Here is a 4,384-nt window from a genome sequence, read left to right on the forward strand (position 1 = left end):
GGTGATCTCAACTCACTGCAGCCTCCACCTCCCAGGTTCAAACGATTCTCCTGCCTCAGCCTCCCCAGTAGCTGGGATTACAGGTGCATGCCACCGTGCCTGGCTAACAAAACATTTTGAAAAGGGTTAAATAATGCACAAATTGAGGAAAAAATATTGTTTTCAAAAAATGATGGAGAGGATCACTAACATGATGAGTGATTCCACTGGTCACATTATTGATAGAGCAATCAGTAAATCCAGGCACATCCTGGAGATACTACTGGACTCCTATTACTAAAATATGAAAAAAATGGAGGCACATAAATTACTCGTTTAAGCGTAGAATGGACTGAATTAGAATTTTATCACACCAGAAGTGGGTTCCTAGTTCTCTATTTCAGGATTCCTGAGTTACACTGGTGTAAACCCGGCATTTCAGGAGATACCCAGTTAAGAATCTGGTCGGGTAGCCGGGCGTGGTGGCTCACGCCTGTAATCCCAGCACTTTGGGAGGCCGAGGCGGGCGGATCGCTAGGTCAGGAGATCGAGACCACGGTGAAATCCCCTCTCTACTAAAAACACAAAAAATAAGCCGGGCGCAGTTGGGCGACAGAGCGAGACTCCGTCTCAAAAAAAAAAAAAAAAAAAAAAATCTGGTCGGGGAGGTGGTCCGGCCCTTGACATGGATCAGTCATAAATTAGTGGCTTGGTACTCCGGGAAGATAAAATCTTCCCCATTTAGGTAGTGATTGACAATGCGTGCATGCTTTAAAAGTTCCAACTAAGCGTCCCTGGGTGGGCTCGAACCACCAACCTTTCAGTTAACAGCCGAACGCGCTAACCGATTGCGCTACAGAGACAAGCACTACTTGGTCTACTGGACAATATAGGAAGGGCGCACTCACTGAACTTCCTCCCTCCCTTCTATTCTCAGGGCCCGCCCGGCAGGACTACTGAGCAAGGCCTTGGAAAATCAGAGAGATTAGAGCGGTGAGTCGCCCTGGTCACGTCGGACACCTGCGTGTTAGGAGATTCTGGAGCCAGACGGAGAGCCGAATGACCTTCGCCGGCCCTGCCCGTTTCCTTCTTCAGAAGCCCCCAGAAACTCCCCAGTCGGCGACCCAGCCCGAGCCTCCTCGGGTGCCAAATTAAACTGAACGCCCGGTGGGCTCCCGGGATGGTTCTCCCGTTCTTTGCGCCGCCTTCATCCGGTGAGGGAGCCTGTGCCCACCCTGCCCAGTCGCTTTCGGGGCCGCTGTGGCGCTTCCGCTGCCATCTTCGGATCCTGTGTTCCGCACGGGGGCTCTACCAGGGCAGGGATGGTGGTGAGGGTCGCTCGTGGGTCCCCTTGCGAGGAGCAGGGTCTGGCACTAGGCGTCTGGGAACCCTGAAATCCTTAGAGGAGTAGGATCATCATGACACTCTGTGTTCCTTTTGGCAAAGGACTTGCTTCCATTGTTTGTTTGTTCAATTGTCTGTTACATAAATAAATAAAACCTTTTTCATATATCTTTAAAATTACTTTGGTTCTATTATTTTATGATTACAAATAATGCTGCAGTCATCATTCTTGTACACTTCTCATTGCCCACTGGTATATTTCTATAGGGTGGAGGCCTGGAGAGCAGTTGTTCCAGCATAGTGTTTACACAGCTTTTATTTCATTCCATTTTCTTTCCTTTGTTGCTTTATTAGCTATAACCCTTTTCTTATTTCAGTGGCTGCTTTAGGGTTTCTGGGATACATCTTTAATTTCTCACAGTCTGCTTTCAAGTGTCATTATACCTCCCCTTCTGGCCTTTATCCTAGTGTTATGTATTTTTACTTTATGCATTATAAGCTTTGGGATTCATTATTATTACTTTTATTTATTATGTCAAATATTTTTTAAAAGATTTAAATTATAAGAAAACGTGTAGTACATACTTTCTAAATGCCATTTCCAATATTGGTTTCTTTGTATAGGTCCACATTTTTATCTGGGATCCTTTTGCTTCTGCCTGGAGGACTCAAGATTTCTTTTAGTGTGGTTTCGTGAATTCTTTTAGCTTTTGTATGCTTTTCAATGTCCTTATTTCACTCACAGTTTAGAAATTTTATTTTAGCATAGAATTCTAGGTTAACTTTTTTTGTCTAGGTACTTTAAAAATGTTGCCATTTATGAAGCATTGTCATTTAAAATATCATCTTTCTTTCCTGTGTTTGTAAATATGGCATAAAGCCGGTTTCTTGTGCTGGTTATATAATTTTCAGAATGCGTATTTAAAATTAAAATATTAAATTTTACTAAAAAACTAAAAATATTAATCATGAATGTCCTAGATTCATCTGAAATTCCACCAACAGTGCGCTTAAAATGTGCCCAATCTGAGGGTCAAACCTACCTGCTGACGTGTAATTTGTGTTTGTGAGACATTCTCGACAGCATTTGCTTTCCCCAGCCGAGTGATTTTCCTCACATCTGAATGTCTTCAGTGCAAAAGGAAACGTTTTTCTTTGCAAAAATACTTTAAAATATTCTTACTTCAAGTAAGTGCATTAAGAACAAACTTCTCAGTTGCATCCCTGGAATCCATCGAAGATGGATTTTCTCCCGGGAGAGAAAATCAAGTGCTTCGGGATCAAGAGCTAAATAGGGGAGGACAAATCGTGGCTTCTTCACTAGGAGTCAAGCCAAAGTCAACTGATTTAGTCTCCAAGAGAGACCAGAACTTGGTTCACCAGCGACGTGAGGACCCGACGCAGAGGAGGCGGACTTTCTTTTCATGGTGCCTTCAGATAGGAAATCTCCTAGGATTTCTTTCTTTCCCTTTGATCTACTTCCACCTCTCCCTCTCTATTTCTTCAAACCTTTTTCGGATCCCTACTGCGAAGGAACTAAGGGGCCGGTGCCCTTCCCTACCGGTCCCTCCCTGGCTGGGTATCTTCGAAGCCCACGCTCACCCGGAACGTTACTGCCCGCCAGAGACAGCGAGAGGACCAAGGAGGGCGGCGGGTGCGGTGGGAACCACAGAGTCACCTCGCACCTGCGCCTCCTGGGCTTCTAGCAAATTGAATAAATGCCCCCTGAAGCGTCTCTGCAGGTCACAGGAAAGGGGAGGGTGGCTGCCGACCCGCGGGAGAAGCTTCAAGAAGCATCGGGAGTACCTGGCCCTGCCCCTGGGCCTTGAAGACAGGCCTGGCCAGGCTGATTTTGACGAGTAGGCCCAAAGAAAAGGTTCAAGGGCGGCCCAAACCCTGACCCGAGATTAAGGCTCTTAAATGTCTGACGGTTTTGAGCCTTGTCATTAGAATCAATCTTGCCTGTATCAGGAGACTCCTTTGGCAAAATTCAGAGACCAAGAAAGAGAAAGATTGGGCCGATCAAAGTCTATAATTAACCAAACAGGAAACATAATTTTTCTGACAAATTGTATGTGTGCTATGAGAAAAAGACTAGCCTCAAGGATAATCTGTTTTTTTGTTTTGTTTTGTTTTGTTTGTTTGTTTGTTTGTTTTTTGAGACAGAGTCTCGCTCGGTCTCCCAGGCTGGAGTGCAGTGACCGGATCTCAGCTCACTGCAAGCTCCGCCTCCTGGGTTCCCGCCATTCTCCTGCTTCAGCCTCCCGAGTAGCTGGGACTACAGGTGCCCGCCACCTCGCCCGGCTAGTTTTTTGTATTTTTTAGTAGAGACGGGGTTTCACCGTGTTAGCCAGGATGGTCTCGATCTCCTGACCTCATGATCCGCCCGTCTCGGCCTCCCAAAGTGCTGGGATTACAGGCCACCGCGCCCGGCCAAGGAGAATCTGTTTTTTTGGCTTGAGTGTAGGGAGGAATGAAGTTGTCACCAACAATGGTGCTTTGAAACGGCATGTGCATCAGGCTGTAGATGTGAAGAAATTAAAAATATTTTACCCCCAAGTACATTTCTTTCACGTATTTTAAGATGTCTGTTCAGAAAGCCAGCTGCAGAAGTAGCTCTGCAAAGTTGCCTTTTGTTGTGGAGATTTGCATCTGTAGAGACTCTGCATTGATGCAGCCAAGCCTTTCCTTGCCCAGATCTAGGAAAGATGAACTGAGAGTCTGACACCTGTAAAGGTCTGAAAGAAACTTTTAGGGTTTATTCTCTCTGAGAGCTGCTACCTGTAAGGTTTCATTTACATATTAAGACCAACTTTGCTGGCCGGGCGCGGTGGCTCAAGCCTGTAATCCCAGCACTTTGGGAGGCCGAGATGGGCGGATCACGAGGTCAGGAGATCGAGACCATCCTGGCTAACATGGTGAAACCCCGTCTCTACTAAAAATACAAAAATCTAGCCGGGCGAGATGGCGGGCGCCTGTAGTCCCAGCTGCTCCGGAGGCTGAGGCGGAGCTTGCAGTGAGCTGAGATCTGGCCACTGCACTCCAGCCCCGTCTCAAAAAA

The 4,384-nt window shown here is 46.4% G+C and overlaps 1 non-coding gene across 1 annotated transcript; it reads right to left on the minus strand.

The window, feature by feature from the left end:
- Nucleotides 1-768: 768 nt before the first annotated feature.
- Nucleotides 769-842, minus strand: TRNAN-GUU (transfer RNA asparagine (anticodon GUU)). The gene has a single exon. It is a non-coding gene; the product is annotated as a tRNA-Asn (tRNA).
- Between the last annotated feature and the right edge of the window lie 3,542 nt (nt 843-4,384).

Source organism: Rhinopithecus bieti, unplaced genomic scaffold (genome assembly GCF_001698545.2).
Source record: "Rhinopithecus bieti isolate Rb0 unplaced genomic scaffold, ASM169854v2 scaffold_14339, whole genome shotgun sequence".
NCBI classification, from domain to species: domain Eukaryota; kingdom Metazoa; phylum Chordata; class Mammalia; order Primates; family Cercopithecidae; genus Rhinopithecus; species Rhinopithecus bieti.